This window comes from Eptatretus burgeri, chromosome 15, assembly GCF_056783735.1.
Source record: "Eptatretus burgeri isolate ZD-2024b chromosome 15, Ebu_testis_v1, whole genome shotgun sequence".
NCBI lineage: Eukaryota > Metazoa > Chordata > Myxini > Myxiniformes > Myxinidae > Eptatretus > Eptatretus burgeri.
Window position 1 is genome coordinate 27774388 of NC_140975.1, and position 21846 is coordinate 27796233.

The window sequence follows — 21846 nt, forward strand, 5'->3', positions numbered from 1 at the left end:
CATAGACTGGGACTTACGAAATCGTCAACTTGACCTCTGACCTTGTCTAATAAAAGCTGTCTCGAGAGAAGGTAGCGACGCAAACCAAAAGTTTCTACGATGATTCTGTACCAAACCATCAAAAATCGAATGTTTTGGATGTTTGACCTCACTGTGACCTTGACCTTTGACCGATTTTGACCAAAATCTAATCAGCACTAGCCATCACCCTCCTGAATCACGTGGTGTAATTTGACATTGGTAGCTTCTTCTGTTCTCGAGTTATCGTGCCTACAAACAAACAAACAAACAAACAGAAACGGAAGGCATCAATATACTTCCGAAATCTTTAGATTTCGTAAGTAACAAACAGACAAACCAACAGACAGGGGTGAAAACAGTAACCTCCGTCCATCTTCGATGGCGGAGGTTAAAAATGTTATGAGTTGTTGCAAAGCAATGAATCACGACATCATGACAGGATAGCCGAGAGGTCTGCATTCTAGCTCTAAGGTGTCTTGCCTGGGTTCAAATCCAGACCCAGTTATATAAACCGTCACCCCAGTGTTTTCACAAGCAGGGTGATTCATCAATGTGTGTGCCATCTCTTGGATGGATGTTAAACTGAACGTCACATCTGCCAGAATTCTCCCTCTCCTTCTCCTTCTCCTTCTCCCTCTCCCGCTCTCTCACCACTATCTCTCTCTCTCTCTTCCTCTCTCCCCCTCGCCCCTCCCTCTCCCGAGCTCTCTTTCTCCGTTCCGCTCCAAACTCTCTCTCTCTCTCCCACCCCTATCCCTCATTCTCCCTCCTCTCTCCCTCTCTCTCCCTCTTCCATCCTTCTCTCTCCCACCCCACTGCCTCCAGTGGCAAATCCAGGGGGGTTTCCTGGTTGCCCGGAACCCCCCCCTCCCAACAAAAAATATTTACCATTACAGTGGCAAACCCAGGGGTTCCCTGGTCACCCAGAACTGCTTCTCCCACGAAAGTGTGCCACAAAAAAGGCCAGACGCCTCAGAAAAAACTGTATCAATACAGTACCTTATAAACAATAAACCACAAACAGCTCAGAGTAATTAATTTGGAAATTATTTGGAAAATTTATAATTTTCTGTTATTTGGAAACCCCCCTTACCCAATTCCTGGATTTGCCCATGCCCTCTCTCTGACCCCACTCCCTCTCTCTTTCCGACCCCTCCCTTCTCCCTCCCTTTCCTCTCCTCTTCCCCTCTCTCCCACCCTCTCCCTCTCTATCCCACTCCTACCCCTCTGTTAAGAGGACTGTTAAGGACTGACGAATTAGTTCTAAATTTTAAACTACTCCCCATAGTGTAGCATGTACAAATCAGACTCAGAGTGATCCAACGGGAGGGGTGCAAAGGCCGCTGCGTGTGCAAGCATGCATGCAGGCAGGCCTTTGCCAGGTAGATAGCGTGGGTTTTAAATTATCCCACCAAGTTTTATATAGAACCTAGCGATTAAAAAGAAAATGTTGCTGTCATCCTGAGCAAGCGGTTCATGTTCCATCATCCTTCGTGTGTGGTTCATGTTCCACCATCCTTCGTGTGTGGTTCATGCTCCGTCATCCTGTGTGAGTGGTTCGTGATCTGTCATCCTGAGCGAGTGGTTCGTGCTCCATCATCCTAAGCGAGTGGTTAGTGCTCCATCATCCTAAGCATGTCGTTCGTGCTCCGTCATCCCGAGTGAGTGGTTCATGCTCCGTCATCTTGCGTGTGTGGTCCGTGCTCCGTCATCCTGTGTGAGTGGTTCCTGATCTGTCACCCTGAGCGAGTGGTTCGTGCTCTATCATCCTGAGTGAGTGGTTCATGCTCCGTCATCCTGTGTGTGGCCGTGTGGGGTTCATGCTGTCATTCTGCATGCGTGGTTCGTGCTCCGTCATCCTGTGTGAGTGGTTCCTGATGTGTCATCCTGAGCGAGTGGTTCGTGCTCCATCATCCTGAGTGAGTTTTTGTGAAATAACGTCCGATTTTGAAGCCGTTTGCTGTATTAAAGTGTTTTTCAAGTTACCGAGCCAAATTTTTTTCCACCCATCACACGCAGCTGTTTATAAAGATTAATGTTTGTTAACATCTCCCTGAAATATCTATATAAATGTATTATTGTTTTACAGTGAAAGGTTGACTTCCGGTTCCGGGTTTTGAGCGTCGACAGGTCTCCTTCAGGGCTTTCTGCTGACTATATCAAAGTTAAGGTTCCGGTCGTTATCTGTCCCGTTTTTAACTGTTTATTCACTCACTTACATGTTACTGTGTTCCTAGTTCGGTTTTATTTCAAAAATCGTGCTATTTTGTGAGATTTTGTCCACTTTGTCTTACCAGACACTTTAGGCCTACTCTTGAGGCCTACCCTTGAGGCCTACCGGTTCTCCTTGGTGTACGATCGTGTTTTGTTTTTTCTCTCCATTACCTTCAATTTATATCTTCCCCACTTCCCTAATGTCCCCCATCCCTCCCAACTAATCACTCTATTTCTTATCTTAAATCAAAAACAAACAACAAAAAAACGCTACCTTTCTCCTTCCTCACTCACGACTCTCGATTCTTCTTCTTCCTTTTCTTCTTCTTCCTCTTATTATTCTGCCTCCTCTTCTTCTTCATCTTCTTCCTCCCCTTCTTCCTCAATTTTTTTCGACAACACTTCCATGACCTAATCTGTTGAAAACTCTCTCAAACATTAATAATAAAAATGACCTCTTATAGTGCTTCATATTCCTCCTTCACATGTGTGGTACATTTTACTGTATCATAATGCACTACTCTTCAACTATTTAAACAGACTGCTCTCAATTTGACCTTTCCTTCATACCTTGCCTAAAATATCCAACTGTTACAGCGTTTCTTCTCTCCATTCTCTGGATTCGCCTTTATTGCATCCATCAATAACTGTGTAAAATCTCATCCGACCTAAAACTTTTTTAAACCCCAGTTTGCTATGAATGTTCGCTTTCCATCAACCATTGTTTTTTTCCAACTTCAGTGCCAACTCACCCCTCTCACCTCTCACTCTCAAAGCACCATCCCACTCTTCTCCGTCTTCTCTCACCTCCCTCAAAAACTTCCTCCTCACCTTTCTCCAACCATTCATCCCCTCACTCATCCTTCTCAAAGTTTCCCCCCCCCTCTCATCCACAAAGCTGCCTCCTTCCACTGCCCTCTCACCTCCATCTCTTCACTCCACCTCCTCAAATCCTCAACTGCCTTCTTCCGCCTCTCTTGTCCCCCTCTCTCCCCAGTACCACAGAGCCTTTTCTCCTCTCATCCGGCCCCCTCCCCTAGCTATTCTGCAATCCCCCACACTCTTTCAACAACCCTCCTTACCTACCCTCCTCGTCCCTTGTCCTACCCCCCCCCCCCCCCTCCACCCAAAGCCTCCTCCACTCCCTCTTCATCAACAGTGTGGACTTAAAATATCTGGGGACTTCGCTCAAACCTTTCAGATCTTTCCGTACAGGTTGCCACTGACAAACCAGACATAATCTGCCGAACAGAAACTTTCCTCCACCAAGACGTGCCTGACTCCCAAGTATCTCTCCACGGTTACTCCCTCCTCTGGTATGACAGACCTGATCCTCATCGTGGTGGAGGAGTTGCTCTCTTCATCAAAGACTCTATTCCTCACTCTCCATGCACTGCTCTCACTCCCCCACACCCCCAGGAATACCTCTGGCTTCGGCTTCCCCTCCACTCCCACCTCATGTTTATATGTGTACTGTACCGTCCACCGAACAGTGATGACTCCATCTACACCTCACTATCCGAAAACATGGACCAACTTCCATCTTCTCATCCAAACTCTCTCTTCCTCATATGTGGTGACTTCAATTGTCATCATGCCAGTTGGCTAGGTGTGGGTACCTCTCTCACCTCTCATGGCACCTCAGCAAAAGCTTTCTGGGACTCATTGGGACTGACTCAATCGGTCAACTTCCTGACCTGGATCTTAACCAATGGTACTCCATCTCTTCTGGATCTGATTTTGACAAATTTCCCTGACTATCAGCTGCTCTTCCCTCCGCTCCAATCGGTTCTTCTGACCACGTCCTTGTCAAAGTAGACATCTCTCTGGCTATTATTAGAGAACCACCTCACCGCCATCAAGTCTGGCATTTCACGCAAGCTGACTGGCAGGGTCTGCAAGCAGCCCTCAAACTTATAGACTGGTCTCCTATCGCTACTTTCTCCAATATCAACTCATCCTGGGAATTCTTTCAAAGAAACTTGCTCTCCCTCATGCACAGATTTATCCGCTCTCGTGTGCACTTGTCCTCCCCTTCCTCCCGCCCTTGGTTCACTGAAGCTTGTGGTGAGGCAGTTGACCTAAAACAACTTGCCTTTGCCTTCTGGAAAGCAAACCCAACTGAGGGCAATCTCAGTTCCTTCCATCAAGCTTGGGACAAGTGTGTATCTACCCTCAGGAGAGCCAGAAAACAACATCTTTCTCATCTCAAGTCTGAACTCTCAACCCTCTCTCCTTCCTCAAAATCCTGGCGGCATCTAAGCAAATCTGTTTCTGGTGTATGTTCCCCCTCCATCCCTTCCCTTACCTCAAATGGCCGCACTGCGGATACCGCACGTGAAAAAGCTGAATGCCTAAACTCGGTGTTTGCAGCTAAATCTTGTGTCCAAAACCCATCACTTTCTCTACCCACCTTACCCAGTCGCACCCAACTGTCCCTGGACTCTGTATCCTTTTCTCCTGACAAGGTGGAGAGCTTGCTGTCAAACCTCGACTCAGATTCTGCAACCGATCCAGACGGCATCAGCCCACGTGTCCTCAAAGCCTGCTCTTCTGCTCTTGCTCACCCTCTCTCTGATCTATTCACCCTCTCATTACCTCAAGGTCATCTGCCATCTGCTTGGAAATCAGCAAATATCACTGCCCTGCACAAAAAGTTGCAAAATCAGAACCCTGCAACTACAGACCAATCAGCCTTCTCCCAATCATCAGCAAGGTTATAGAATCCATCATCGCTTCAGACATCAAATCCTTCCTCTTCTCCAATGGTTTGATTTCTCATCATCAATTTGGTTTCAGACCAGGTCATTCGACCCTGGATATGCTGCTTCTGCTCTCCCAACAATGGATGGAAGTCCTCAATGCCAGACAGGAAATCCGAGCCGTATCCCTGGATATATCACATGCTTTTGACATGGTCTGGCACCCTGCCCTACTCACCAAACTCTCTTCCCATGGTATCCAAGGCCATCTCCACTCATGGCTCACAGAGTTCCTCTCCTGTCGCAATCAACGTGTGGCCCTAAATGGAGTTATTTCATCCCCTCTTCCTGTCCAGGCTGGAGTTCCTCAAGGTAGCGTTCTGGGCCCTGTTCTTTTTCTGGTTTTCATCAACGATCTCTCCAACTGTCTGGAAAATCCTCTATATCTCTATGCTGACGACTCCACCCTCTGCCGTACCATAAGTCATCCCTCAGACCAGAAAGCAGCAGCTTCTTCACTCACTGCAGATCTGGATAAAATCACAAACTGGTCCAACACGTGGAACATGTCTTTCAATCCGGACAAATCTCACACTCTCACAATGTTTCTCCGAAAGGACCGTTTAGAACACCCCCCCCCCCCCGCCACCATCCACTTTCTCAACAATCCTCTGCAAGAAGTCCTTTCTTTCAAACTTCTTGGTCTCACTATCTGCCATGACCTTTCCTGGGAAAGCCACATTTCAGACCTCACCTCCAAAGCCAGTTGCCGACTGAGAATCCTCCATCGTGCAAAGTCCTTCCTCGGCCCACCTGAGCTCCCGACCACTTACAAAGCTTTTGTCCGCAGACTGATGGAGTACTGCTCTCCTCTTTGGGCTGGTGCTCCTGCCTCCCACCTTTCTCGGCTTCACGCTGTAGAAACCAAGGCATTTCGTATCATTGGCATCTCCTGCAATGAGGCTGAGTCTTTGGGCCTCTCACTCAATCACCGCAGGTTGGTCGGTGGTCTTTCTGTCTTCTACTGTCTCCTCTCCAGCCTCGCCCCCCTGCTCTCTCTGCAATTTGTCCCCACCATATTTCCACTTGGTGCTCAAGGTCCGCCAACAACCCCCTTCTGGTAAAACCACCAAAATCACGAATCTGCTCACCTTCACTCTTTCATTTTTCTTTTTTCCTGCCTTTGGAATAAACTCCCTCACTCTATTCATTCCCATTCTTCCCTCCAGGCCTTCAAAACAGCTGTTCACCACCACCTCTTATCATCCCCCATCCAAATCCTCAATCTTTTCTACCCCCGATAATCCACCCAAGCCACTTTCTTCAAATTCCCTGCTTTCCTTCCTGAAAGTCCCTGTAATGTCCATCTTCTCTTCCCCATGTTCCCCGTCCCATCCCTCTCCCTTCCACAGATCTCCTTATGTCCCTGTTCCCTACTGTTTTGTCCTTCCCACTACCTCCCCTCTTGTCTCATGCCCCCCCTTGATGTGCGTTGTGTGTTAGCTCTCAAACGAGCCTCGACAAGGTATTCAAAAAAAAAAAAACGGTACTCGAGGATTTTGGCTGTATACAGTACGTATTGTAGTTGGTAATCACACTGACTTCAACCTGCCGATTCCCAAAAAAATGCCAACATCAGCAAAGTGTGTGTGTGTGTGTGTGTGTGTGTGTGTGTGTGTGTGTGTGTGTGTGTGTGTGTGTGTGTGTGTGTGTGTGTGTGTGTGTGTGTGTGTGTGTGTGTGTGTGTGTGTGTGTGTGTGTGTGTGTGTGTGTGTGTGTGTGTGAGTTTTTATAAATCTAGCAAAACTTATTATCTCTGCTAACTCCCCTACCCTGACCCCTCTCTTTTTGTCCCATCCTTGCTCTACCCTCTCCTCATACAGTGCAGCACCCTCCTCCCACATCTCGTTAAGCACCCTCCTCCCTCCCCTCATTGTCATTCGCTCTCCCTCATTCACTCTATCTTCTTTCTCTGGACACTGGCTATGTCTGGACGGTGTTTGTCTCCGGACGTTTCCGAGCAGTGTTTGTCTCCAGACAGCTTGGCTGCAGGTGCGTCCAGGCAGTATTTATGTCTGGATGGGAGTTTGTCTCCAAACGGGAGTTTGTCTCTGGACTGTGTTCATAGTATGACCATTAGAAAATGGATTTCAGACATTATTTTGTTTCCATCTTCACTGTTATTCGATGCAGAATCATTTTGATGAGAGACTAATATGGAATAGGCAAAGCCTAGAAGTGAACGTAGACGTCTTCTTACATTCGCTTCTTAAATATATCAAATCAAACCGTCTTTTTGCTATGAAAAAATAAATATTACCTTAACATTACCTTCACAACAACAACTACACCGCCGAGAACAGGATCTCATCTGCAAAAATAAATATTACCTCAACATTACCTTCACAACAACAACTACATCGCCTAGAACAGGATCTCATCTGAAAAAAATAATTTCCTCAACATTACCTTCACAACAACAACTACACCACCGAGAACAGGATATCATCTGTAAAAATTAATATTACCTCAACATTACCTTCACAACAACAACTACACCGCCTAGAACAGGATCTCATCCAAAAAAATTAATATTACCTCAACATCACCTTCACAACAACAACTACACCGCCTAGAACAGGATCTCATCTAAAAAAATTAATATTACCTCAACATTACCTTCACAACAGCAACGACACCGCCCAGAACAGGATCTCATCGAAAAAAAAAATTCCTCAACTTTACCTTCACAACAACAACTACACCGCCTAGAACAGGACCTCATCTAAAAAATTAATATTACCTCAACATTATACCTCAACATTACCTTCACACCAACAACTACACCGCCTAGAACAGGATCTCATCTAAAGAAATTAAGATTACCTCAACATTACCTTCACAACAACAACTACACCGCCTAGAACATGATCTCATCTAAAAAAACTAATATTACCTCAACATCACCTTCACAACAACAACTACACCGCCTATAACAGGATCTCATCTAAAAAAATTAATGTTACCTGAACATTACCTTCACAACAACAACTACACCGCCTATAACAGGATCTCATCTAAAAAAATTAATGTTACCTCAACATTACCTTCACAACAACAACTACACCGCCTAGAACATGATCACATCTAAAAAAAACTAATATTACCTCAACATCACCTTCACAACAACAACTACACCGCCTATAACAGGATCTTATCTAAAAAAATTAATATTACCTCAACATTACCTTCACAATAACAACTACACCGCCCAGAACAGGATCTCATCTAAAAAAAAAAAATCCTCAACATTACCTTCACAACAACAACAACACCGCCTATAACAGGATCTCATCTGAAAAAATAAATATTACCTCAACATTACCTTCACAACGACAACTACACCGCCGAGAACAGGATCTCATCTAAAAAAATTAATATTACCTCAACATTACACCTCAACATTACCTTCACAACAACAACTACACCGCCAAGAACGGGATCTCATCTAAAAAAATTAATATTACCTCAACATTATACCTCAACATTACCTTCACAACAACAACTACACCGCCCAGAACAGGATCTCATCCAAAAAAAAAAAATTCCTCAACATTACCTTCACAACAACAACAACACCGCCTATAACAGGATCTCATCTAAAAAAAAAAAATTCCTCAACATTACCTTCACAACAACAACTACACCGCCTAGAACAGGATCTCATCTAAAAAAATTAATACTACCTCAACATTACCTTCACAACGACAACTACACCGCCGAGAACAGGATCTCATCAAAAAAAATTAATATTACCTCAACATTACCTTCACAACAACAACGACACCGCCGAGAACAGGATCTCATCTGAAAAAATAAATATTACCTCAACTTTACCTTCACAACAACAACTACACCGCCTATAACAGGATCTCATCTAAAAAAAAAAAATTCCTCAACATTACCTTCACAACAACTACACCGCCTAGAACAGGATCTCATCTGAAAAAATAAATATTACCTCAACATTACCTTCACAACGACAACTACACCGCCGAGAACAGGATCTCATCAAAAAAAATTAATATTACCTCAACATTACCTTCACAACAACAACGACACCGCCGAGAACAGGATCTCATCTGAAAAAATAAATATTACCTCAACTTTACCTTCACAACAACAACTACACCGCCCAGAACAGGATCTCATCTAAAAAAAAAAATTCCTCAACATTACCTTCACAACAACTACACCGCCTAGAACAGGATCTCATCTGAAAAAATAAATATTACCTCAACATTACCTTCACAACGACAACTACACCGCCGAGAACAGGATCTCATCAAAAAAAATTAATATTACCTCAACATTACCTTCACAACAACAACGACACCGCCCAGAACAGGATCTCATCTGAAAAAATAAATATTACCTCAACTTTACCTTCACAACAACAACACCGCCGAGAACAGGATCTCATCTAAAAAAATTAATATTACCTCAACATTATACCTCAACATTACCTTCACAACAACAACTACACCACCGAGAACAGGATGTTATCTGAAAAAAAAAATTCCTCAACATTACCTTCACAACAACAACTACACCGCCGAGAACAGGATCTCATCTGAAAAAAAAATTCCTCAACATTACCTTCACAACAACAACTACACCGCCTAGAACAGGATCTCATCTAAAAAAATAATACTAGAAGCAAACGTAGAATTTTCTTACATTCGCTTCTGACTTTTCCTATAACTTGTTCACAACTGTATATGCAATTTCCGGTTAGGCCTAAGTCACATTTGCTCTACGGCGAGGATACGTGGGCCGTACGCTCTCTGAATTGACAGAAACGTGCGGTGGTCGCAGAATTTGTGAGGTGGCCTCAGGGTGGCCCTACGCCGTTTGGCTATATTTTACAGGCCGTAGGGTCGCCGTGGAATTATAACTCGGAGTTATAACTTTTTTCATTTCTACGTTCGCCGTAGCAATTCGACAAGCCGAAAAAAAAACTGGTAAAAAAAAAAAAATTAACCCATTCGTTACTGTCAGTCTCTCCGCATGTTCGCCTTAGGGCCCCGCTGCGGTCCCCTCGCAGTCGCCTTGCGAGGACCTTGCGTCTGCCTTGAAAATTCTATGGCCGCCGCAGGAACGCCCTAAGGCCACCGTGCGACATCAAATTAAAGACCATACGGCACCCCCACGTTTTCGGTCTCCACAATTTCTAAATACGCCGTGCGGCTCCCCGAAAAATAAAAACATATGTGACTGCTACATTGTGTGACCGTGGAAATACTGCAGCCGCCGTATAATTGCTAGTGGCCGTAAATTTTGGAGACCCCACGACCGTCGTGGCAAATGTGACTTAGGCCTAAATACACCGTGCGGCTCCCCAAAAAATAAAAACATATGTGAATGCTACATTGTGTGACCGTGGAAAAGCTGCGGCTGCCGTATAATTGCTAGTGGCCGTAGATTTTGGAGATTCCATGGCCGCCGTGGCAAATGTGACCTCGGCCTTACTTCGGCCTGGATTCGAGATCAGCGATCAAATAATGTAAATCACGATTAAAAAATTTTTTTGATGATGCGGGAGATATCTTTATTAAAATCAGTGAAGGAAATATACACCATGTCTGATATTTGGGTCTTTCATGTCACTGACGATGCCTTTATCTCCCGGCATGCATCATTCCCCATAAAAAACCAGAAGCAAAAAAAAAAAAAAAACCGGAAGCAAAAGGGTCATAGCCAACAGCACGGATTCCAAATTGCCAGGGTATTGTGTTGTTGTTGTTGTTGTTGTTGTTTCCTATTCTCTCATTTGCATGCGTTAAGTAATATTCACAAGATAGAAATAAAACCCAATCGTGTTTATACACCGCACAGCGTTTAAAAAAAAAACGGAAGCAAAAGGGTCATAGCCAACGACACGGATTCCAAATTGCCATGGCATTGTGTTGTTGTTGTCGTTTCCTATTCTCTCATGTGCACACGTTAAGTAATATTCACAAGATAGAAATAAAACCCAATCGTGTTTATACACCGCATAGCATTTAAAAAAAAAAACGGAAGCAAAAGGGTCATAACCAACGACACGGATTCCAAATTGCCAGGGTATTGTGTTGTTGTTTCCTATTCTCTCATGTGCACGCGTTAAGTATGAAGCTCACTGCGTTCGCTATAAATCGTAATCAATACTCCACCACATGTCTGCCTTCCCATCCTCTCACCTCATACTGTCTTCCCTTTCCCCACCCTCCTCACTCCCCTCCCTCCTCTCTCCTTTCCCCTCTACCTCTTCAGTCGCCCCCACCCCTCTCCTTCTTCCCCCTCTTTTTCTCCCCCCCCCCTTTAGTAACCCTCTCAGCGAAGTGACAGGTGATATGTGTGTGTATATATATATATATATATATATATATATATATATATATATATATATATATATATATATATATATATATATATATATATATATATATATTGTTGCGGTCACAGGTACTGAGACACCAGCTTGTCACTCAGGGGGATTAATCCCCGGTTGTTCTCGGTAGAGCTATCCGCCTCAAGCTCACCCCACCCCACTGGGGCACGGTTACCATGACAACCCGTGCGCTCTCAAAAAAGGCGGGCATCGGAGCTCGCGAAAGAATGTTTCTGAGGAAAAATGAGGGTGGGCTTCAGAGCTCGTGAAAGAAATGTGTGTAAACGTGTCTGTCGTAAAAAAAAAAGCTTTCCATAAGAGAGGGGATCTATCCTTCACCCTTCTCAACGCATCACATTAAAGATCCCATTAGACATGGGGATGGGGCTAATCTGGACATGAATTTAAGGAAATAACTGTCTGAGGACCTGGATGTGTGGATGCATTCATCAGACCGGATTCTAAAATCCGTAACAATATATATATATATATATATATATATATATATATATATATATATATATATATATATATATATATATATATATATATATATATATATATATATTCACTTGTATTAACAGGAAATGAAAGGAAACAAACGCAACACGTCTCAGTCCCTCTCATCCACGGATATTTCTCGTATTTCCTCAATTTTCTTGAGTCCGATTTGCATTCAGAAACAGAACAATTATGGTTAACGATCCTGAAATTGCCACTATTTTGTTTAATTGCTGAAAATTCTGTTTAAAAGGATTTGAATTTCAGATTTCGCATTAGCAGCGACGGTTAAAAGTGCCAGGAAGAGAAGAACTGAGTCACTGTAATTACCCGCAACATGCAACACGCAACACGCAACACGCAACACGCAACATTCAGGAGGGTGCAGAAGGCCTCGTTTAGTATTCATACGTCATTTTGAAAGTTGTGTATTGATCATGCATTACAGCTCCAATGTTTTGTCTGCTGGTATTGAAAGCATGACAAACATGTTGTTGTTCTACGAACGTTTCACAGAAGCACCTCCAAAGCTTAGACGCCATGTGATGAAACGGGTTTCTCTTATTTATCACTTTTTATACGACCTTCGAAGGAAGGTGTGTGCATAGCATGTGCTTCGCCTCATCACATTCCTTTCCAGTAAAATTGCAACTCGGATCCTGTAAAACTTCCCAGAGGTTTGAAAGTCCCATTTTAACCTCTTCGGAAAAAGATGTAAAAGCTATCAAAGAGATGACTTATTGCAAGTTGTTAAAAGTCTGGAACATGGCACGTTTCACAGTTTGAATGATTCATAATTTATTGGCGATTTTGGACAGCCAATTATGTTTTGCACGTGATGGACAATGTTGTACAGGCCACAAATGGGACATGAGCTTCTAATAACAATTGAATATCGAAGGAGGAAAACGCCGGCAAATGAGGCTCCAATAAACAAGGGAAATCTCCTGTTCAGAGGTCCACCTGAGACCATTTCCAAAACGCTGACCAAGTGGTTGTGAGTCATTTCATGAGATTTGATGTTCCTGAAGGTGTACCAAGTTTGTGGAGAGAAACCCACTTTATTCTACTGCCCAACATACTGCTGGGTGAGAGAAACACATTCACTTTACCACAGCTTAAGACAAATCGATGAGAAGATGCCTCCAGGTTGTAATTGTCGATCTGTTTCCCCTCCACCTACATAAGCCTTTCTGTATACAATCTGCTGCTCGCTCCTCCACACCCCATAGGGTACCCTGGGATCGATCCCATTGCATGGTGCCCATTTCGAAAACGTTCTGACAATGAGGAATCGATAGACCCATTACAAGGTTTGCCCTTTAGTGTTGTTCCCCAAGATCAACCAATGGTCCTGCGGATTGATGCTGGGATTTGTGGCGTTTATTTGATGTAAGGCCTGCATGTTTTGTTAAGTTCCAGCCAGAAAGCCTCAAGTTTTGGAGCCTGTTAGAATTTCCTTTCCACCTCGATTATTCTTCTCTCCCTTTTTCTTCCCCTTCCTCACTCTCTATTCCTCAACTTTCTATCATTCCCTCCTTAAAATCCAAAAGGGTATGGCAAGATGTCGACCTGGAGGCAAGCACACTTGCCTCCAAGCCGTCTAACCTGGGTTTGAATCTTGATCTAGCTTTAAAATGTCACCCCAGTGTTTCACAGGCAGGGTGATTCATTAATGTGTGTGCTATCCCTCGGATGGATGTTAAACTCGGTGGCTGTCTGCCTGCCTGGCAGTCAAACAAAATTGAAAGAAATTTCCAAATTACTGTTTTTAAGGAAAGGACACAACCAACAAGCATGGATAACTAATGTAATGTGTTAAGGTGGTGTAAAATACACTGCCACGGTTTAGGTGGCTGGCTTAAGATCCTGGGGTCTTGAGTTCAAGCCCCTGTCAGGCTGTTGAATTAACAGCAGGTCTGAGGTCATAACATGAGTACCAGTGCATTGGTAACGGGGCCATTACATCGGCGACACAGTTCTGCCTCGAGAAAATGATGCAGCCAAATGGTGCATCCAAGCAGCCACAGGCTGCACACAAATAAATAAATAAATAAGAAAAATACGTCGTGACGTTAGATGTTAGATGTTAGATGTTAGATACTTAACGTAAAGAAAAAGACGTTAGATACTTGCAAAATCCACCCCCCTCTCCAAAGGTTGCCATGGATACATCAAGTTGTCCATTTCATCTTCTATATATTACTAAAACTCTCATATTGTATGTATGTATGCATGTATGTATATATGTATGTATGTATGTTCCCAAAATACAGCCATAACGGTACACGATAGCGCAAAAATTTTAGTGCCACCTTACTCACCATTCTCCTACGGTGTGCAGTATCAAGTTTCGTTCAAATCGAGCAACGAAAAAATTATTTAAAAAATCAATTCCCGATTCAGTGAAGTACTCTTCAGGAGAATTTGATCAATGCAAACAACCTCAGCGGTATAGTTCGCTGGAGCTATCTTTGTTTTTTTCTTGGAATTATTTTTTTAATCAACCGCTATCACAACGGGAACCCAGCGGGTTCGCGGGTCATCTAGTTAAGATTAAAATTGACAATCTCAATCAAAGCTCAGTTCAATCGGATGAAAATTGATAATTTTCCAGATTAAAATTAACTATTTTAGAAGTTTGACCTTCAGTTGACCTTTTTGACCTTAAAAATAGTTGGTTTCCAAATTCAGTGATACACTATGCAATTCCATCCATCCATTGGGACCATACTCTGTACAGAGTGTTGGTGCTGCCAAAGCAGTCTCCTCTGCTATTGGGCACAATCCTGGACAGGTTGCCATTCTGACACAGGATGCTTGAAAGGCTCAATCATCCCAGCAAGCTGTTACTCATTTTGCCGACCTCAGAAGGATGACAGGCTGTCAACCCCACCTGGTATTAATTCAACAGACGAGCAGGATCTGAACTCAGGATCCTAGGATCCCAAGCCCACCACCCTAACCATGAAGCTAGCACCAGGCATACACGATGCAATTACTGCTTAATCCTCTGGTTCAACGGGTGAAAATTGATGATTTTTCAGATGAAATTTGATGATTTTAGAAGTTTGATCTTGAATTGACTTTTGACTATTTGACCTCAAAAATAGTTGCTTTCCCAATTCAGTGATGGACGATGCAAATCCTGTTCAAAGTTAATAGGACGTAAATTGACAATTTTTCAGTTGAGATTGATTATTTTAGAAGTTTGACTTTGAAATTACCTTTGACCTTTTGATCTCAAAAATAGTTGCTTTCCCAATTCAGTGATGTCCTATGCAATTGCTGTTTAACTATCAAGTCATTCGGATGATAATTGACGATTTTACAGATAAAAATTGCTGATTTTAGAAGCTTGACCTTGAGTTAACCTTTGACCTTTTGACCTAAAATAGTTGATTTCCCAATCTAGTGACGCAATATGCAAATCTTGTTCAAATTTCAAGTCAACCGGATGAAAAATGACAATTTTAGAAATTCGACCTCAAGATGACCTTTGACCTCAAAATCAATAGGCTTCTCAGTTGAGATTTCTCTGCAACTTGGAAAAGTTTCATGACGATCGGTTTAGAAATATGACCTACAGGTGATTGACAAACAGACAGACAGACAAAACAAGACAGCGTGCAGAGTACGAAACGTGCAAAATCCATAAGAACAAATTTGACCTCAAAAAGAATTGGTTGTTGAATTCAATGACCAAATATGCAACTCCACCTCAAATTTCAATTCAATCTAAATCAAATCAGAAAAAAATCAAATTTCAATTCAATAAGATGAAAATTGAGGAATTTAGAAATCACACCGAAGTTGTTAACCTTTGGCCTATTGTCGGTGTTGGTGCTGCCAAAGCAGTCTCCTCTGCTATTGGGCACAATACAATCCTGGACAGGTTTTGAATTAATTGAATTGAATTAATTAATTTGAATGACCTTTTGGTCCAGGTTGACCTCAAAAATAATTAGCTAGTTGAATTCAATGACTGGAAGAATAACTCCTCTTCAAATTTCAAGTCAATCGGATGAAATTCGAGGATTTTAGAAATCTCACCTAAGTTGTTGACCTTTGGCCTTCATTGACCTTTTGACATTTTGACCTCAAAAACAATGGGCTTCTTCCTTATGAGAAACTCTACCATGTGGTGAAGGTTCATAAAGATCGGTTGAACATTGTGAATTGTAGGCGCCAAACAGACAGACTAATTTTGACCGAATGAACTAAAAACACGTTTTTAATGATAACACAACAAACAGACAGACAGAGACAGAATAATGAAATCGACTCACCAATGTACTTTAAAAAATCTTCCATTTTGCAAGTAATAAAATAATTATTTTATTTCAATTGAATTATACACTTGATATGTACATTGAACAGTGCAAGGTGTTTTATTTTATTTTCATTTCATTAATTAAATTTTTTTTTTTTGCATTTTCTTCCTTGGATCTTGTGTGGATGGATTAGTATGGTGTTCGCGCAAGCACGATGGGCTGAATGGCCTCCACCTATGTTGGATTTCCTTGTTTATGAACTCCAGTTGCTGGATGTTAAAAATCCTACAGTGTCCTTGACAAAGAGGAGGCGAGCTCTTACCGGCACCATGAACAGAGGGCATTGCATCAGTGGCAAAGCCACGCCCTCAGCCAATGATGCGATGCCACTGACTTGTGCTGCGTACGAAAGAAGAAAATGTGCGTCATCCATTCGAAGGATATTAAGCTGTAGGACAGATCTTGAATGCTGGGGGCATTGGTCGAAGTCAGTGATCCCACGGTGACTTTCCCGAAGAGTAGGTGAGCTATCAACCAAGTAGGGGAGCCATGAATAAATTACAGATTCGCAATTCCTGCCCTCATTGACTGCTGGGAAGGCAACGGCAAACCAACGAGAGTACAAGCAACCGATGCTTCAGCAGCACAGACGCTATGTCAACTGATTGGTTGAAAATACAAAAGGATGACAAGTTACCCAAGTTGGAATTTAGTTTTGAAAGTCCCTTTATAAAAGGGAGTCATAAGAGTAGAGAGACCGTGGATATCACATGCGCATGGGAATGGGAGGTGAGCAAATGGAGGAAATTAAATTGGAGCGATAGGAGAAGGAAAGAGGATATGAGAGAGAGAAAGGAGAGAAGAGAATGAAGGGTGCCTTTAGATATGGACGAGAGAGGGAACGGACGTGGCGTAAGACACTTGAGATGTTGTCGTATCATTGTCATTTCAGGAGGATTTCTCTTGAAAAATGTCAGTGAGATCACGAAATCATAAATCACAAGCACGTACCCGATGTAAATTCCATGATATGTAAAATGTAACTTCAAAAATTACCCCCGTGCGGAAGTGACGGTCATCTCTGCGAGAAAATATATAGCCTCCTGAAGGTAGGGCAGTTTTTGCAAACTTTGAAGTCACGTGACGCGAAAATGAAAGCGAATATCGAAAATCCGGCATGACAAAATTTAGATATTGTCCCATAGATTTATATGCCACAATCAAATTTAAGATCGCTTGAGAAATGGCGGAGGAGATAGAATTTCAAAATCGTCATTTTCGAAATTTCAAAGGCCTCGTGACCTTGACCTTGACCTTCGGTGACCTTGAAAGTCATACCATCGTGTACGTATCATCGACCTCTATCAGGATCATTAATGACCAGATATCCCGCTTCAACTTCATTGTGGACGGACGGACGGACGGACGGACGGATTGTCACCTCTCCTCTCAACACCAATATTATTAGGTCATGCTCGAAGAGATGACCTAACAATATTATTCAAAGAATAGTTACTTGATTAAATCAAACCCCACCTCCCCCACCCCCGCCCAGGTTCTCAAGTCCGATCCTCCCAACCCCTCAACTTCTCTCTCCCAACTCTGTTCCATCGCTGCCCCCCCTTCCAAAAAAACCTCTCTGTCCTCCCCTTCCCCCCCAAAAAAAACTGTCCTCCCCTCCCCCTTTCTTCCCGTTCTTCAAAGCAAGAGTGCATAGACGAATTAAATAGGTTAAATTTAAATAACTGATGAAGATCAAATTCAATTCGCTATCTGTGATCAAAAAGCAATGGCCAAGGGTAAACTGGGAGAGTTACCCTTGGTGAATGCCCATGACTTACCCTTGGCTCACAATGGCCATATTTTTTTCTGACCACCATATGACCTTGACCTTTAGCATTTCACGATATAATGTAAATTAATAACATGTGTCCACATCTGCAGTCTATCCTGCAGACCACTCATGTGGTCAAAGGTCAATTCTGCAATCCCCCACACAATAATAATAACAATAACATAAAACTCAACATCATGAAAATCGGTGGAAAATTATCATTAAAAATGTGTTTTTAGTTCATTCGGTCAAAATCTGAAAAAAGTAGGTCAAGGACACTCATAACATATCAGGTGCACAACTTCAGTGCAAATACACATTTGCAAAATTTAGTGATGAGACAAAAAAAAAACATTTTCTTTTTTTCGGACCGCCATTTGACCTTGACCTTTATCTCGGAGGGGTGTGATGTAAATTAAGGGTAAATGCGCCTTGCTCGAGGCTATCTAGAGGGAAATTTTGTCCTGATCGGACAAACCTCAGTCGAGTTATGGTGAAAATGTTTATAATTGGGTCATGACCTTAAAATTAGGTCAAGGTCAAAAGAATTACGTCAACCCTGCATATTTTCTATTTTCATTATTGATTCTAAATTTCTTTACAAAAGCCCCAACCAGATGTGAGGTACATCTCGGATATTGGTACAACAAAGGGAGAAAAAAATGAAGTTATTTTCCCAAAGAAAAACCTAAAACCACCGAAATTGTAGTTTCGTACTCCTAGGTGTCTAATACCTTAACCTTTCACTTGGAAGGGCACAATAATATAAATTAAACATAAATGCGCCTTCATGGGTGAAAGAGAAATCGATACCGGTTCTGGGTTTGGAGCGTCGGCGGGTCTCCTTTCAGGGCTCCCTGCTGACGATCTCAAAGTTAGGTTTCTGGTCGTTATCTGTCCCGTTTTAACTGTTTATTTTCTCACCTGCATGTTACTGTGTGTTCCAAGTTCGGTTTTGTTTCAAAAACCGTGCTATTTTGTGAGATTTTGTCGACCTTTTCTTACCGGGTGCTTGAGGCCTACCCTTTGTTCCCCTCGGTGTACGATCGTGTTTATTTGTTTTTTTCTCCCCATTACCTTCAATTTCTATCTTTCACCACTTTCCTCACATCCCCCATCCCTCCCAACTAATCACTCTATTTCTTGTCTTAAATCAAAAAAAAAATAATAAGTACTACCTTTCTCCTTGCACACCCACGAGTCTCGATTCTTCTTCTTTTTCTTCTTCTGCATCCTCCTCTTCTTCTTCCTCATGCCGGCACACCATCTTTGTTCTACTGAGCTGACCCTCTCTCGCCATTACCTTCACGATTTCTTCCGATCTACAACCTTCCATTTCCGAATCTTACCTGTTCTTCAAAAATACATCAAATAATAATAATCTTTTGTCTTACCTGTAATCATAACCACATGATCCATTTACACCCCCTGCGTTTACCGATCCAAATTCACCATTCACCTCACGATTTTTTTCTACAACACTTCCATGACCTAATCTGATGAAAACTCTCTCAAACAATAATAATAATAATAATAATGATAATAATATTAATAAAACGATCTCTTATAATGCTTCATCTTCCTCTTTCACACATGTGGTACTCTACTGTATCATAATGAACTACTCTTCTACTATTTAAACAGACTGCTCTCAATTCGACCTCTCCTTCATACCTTGCCTAAAAAATCCAACTGTTACAGCGTTTCTTCTCTCCATTCTCTGGATTCGCCTTTATTACATCCATCAAGAAACGTGTTTAATCGCATCTCTGACCTAAAACTTAAAAAAAACCCAGTTTGCTATGAATGTTTGCTTTCCATCAACCATTCTTTTTTTCCAACTTCAGTGCCAACTCACTCCTCTCACCCCTCACTCTCAAAGCAACCATCCCACTCTTCTCCCTCCAAGCCTCCCTCTCACCTCTCTCAAAAACTCCCCCCTCACCTTTCTCCCACCATTCATCCCCCTCACTCATCGTTCTCAAAGTTTCCCCCCCTCTCATCCACAAAGCTGCCTCCTTCCACTGCCCTCTCACCTCCATCTCTTCACTCCACCTCCTCAAATCCTCAACTGCCTTCTTCCCCTCTCTTGTCCCCCTCTCTCCCAGCAGCACAAAGCCTTTTCTCCTCCTCATCCGGCCCCTCCCCGAGCTATTCTGCAATCCCCCGCACTCTTTCAACAACCCTCCTTACCTCTCCCCCTCATCCCTTGTCCTACCTTCCCCCTCCCCCCCCACCCCCTGCACCCAAAGCCTCCTCCCCTCCCTCTTCATTAACAGTGTGGACCTCAAATATCCAGGGCCTTCACTCAAACCTTTCAGATCTTTCCGTACAGGTTGCCACTGACAAACCAGACATAATCTGCCTAACATAAACTTTCCTCCCCCAAGACGTGTCTGACTCCCAAGTATCTCTCCCTGGTTACTTCCTCCTCTGGTATGACAGACCTGAGCCCCGTCCTGGTGAAAGAGTTGCTCTCTTCATCAACGACTCTATTCCTCACTCTCCATGCACTGCCCCCACTCCCCCACACCCCCAGGAATACCTCTGGCTACGGTTTCCCCTCCACTCCCACCTCATGTTTATATGGGTACTGTACCGTCCACCTAACAGTGATAACTCCATCTACACCTCACTATCCGAAAACAGGGTATTCAAATTTTTTTGAAAAATTGGTCAAAATATGATCCTGTCCATATTGTAACAAAATAAACTATGCAGATGAAAGTGAAATTTGGGGAAGATTTTTTTTGTTTTTCACCTGAACATTCATTGCAAGAGCCTGGTGTTGGCTTTATGGTTCGGGTGGTGGGCTTGGGAATCCCAGGATCCTGAGTTCAAATCCCGCTTGGCTGTTGAATTAATACCAGGTGGGGTTAACTGCCTGTCATCCTTCCAAGGTCAGCAAAATAAGTGCCAGCTTGCTGGTATCCTGTGTCAGAGTGGCGACCCGTCCAGGAGTGTGCCCACTTGCCTAGGAGACTGCTTAGGTAGCACTAACACTGCACAGATTATGGTCCCAATGTCTGGTTACAGTGGCTGGCTTAAGATCTTAGGGTCTTGGGTTTGAGCCCCTCTTCCAGGTGAATTAACACCAGGTGGGTTGACTCTGTCCATCATCATTCTGAGGTTAGCAAAATGAGTAACAGGGGGCATTGCATCAGTGGGTACCGCATCAGTGGGTACTGCATCAGTGTTGGCCAGTGGTCAGAGTCGTGAACGTTCAGTGACGGGAATACATTTGAAAGGAATTAAAATGCCACAAGGGAATGGCAAGTTGCCGAGGTACTTATGAATAGCTCTCCAGAACCCGGCAGGACTGAAGGCAGGAATGTTGATGAAGGATCCAAGGAGAAATCGACTCCAGAGTCTTCAGATGAGCTTCACCAGCCAACGCAAGGCAATGTGAGACGTGAAAGGTACCACAAAGGCAAAGAAGAGCTCTTTACACACGAGCCATGCGAAGGTACTAACATCAAGGGAAGAATCGTTACCAGTGAAACTCTATGATAAGGGTTACTCTTCTCAGCACATCAGACATAGAAGATCTCTGTCAAGTGGAATGTGTCTGATAGACACCAACAAATGGCAGTCGTTCGTGACCAAAACGCCAAGCATGCGGATCTTTATCGTAGAAGGAAAAGACGTCCGAGGTGTTCGGAATCCGAGACAAACCTTTATTACAACCATGACCGACTGACCCTCCCGTCTCTCTTCCGGTCGCTCCCGGTTCCGGAAAAAACCCCGACCAACCCGAGCCCAAGAATATTTACATACTATAACATGAAAATGATGCCGCTACACATCGCAATGGCACACAAGTTCGCCTCGACCTTTTGTGAGACAATTTTAGAAGAATTCCACTGA

The 21846-nt window shown here is 43.1% G+C and overlaps 1 long non-coding RNA gene across 1 annotated transcript in view; it reads right to left on the reverse strand.

The window, feature by feature from the left end:
* LOC147011798 (uncharacterized) overlaps window positions 1-19945 on the reverse strand; it is an 82901-nt gene extending 62956 nt beyond the window's left edge. The window contains exon 1 of the long non-coding RNA XR_015051663.1: window positions 19158-19945. This is a non-coding gene — a long non-coding RNA (uncharacterized LOC147011798). The remainder of the gene's footprint in view (window positions 1-19157) is intronic.
* Window positions 19946-21846: the final 1901 nt, after the last annotated feature.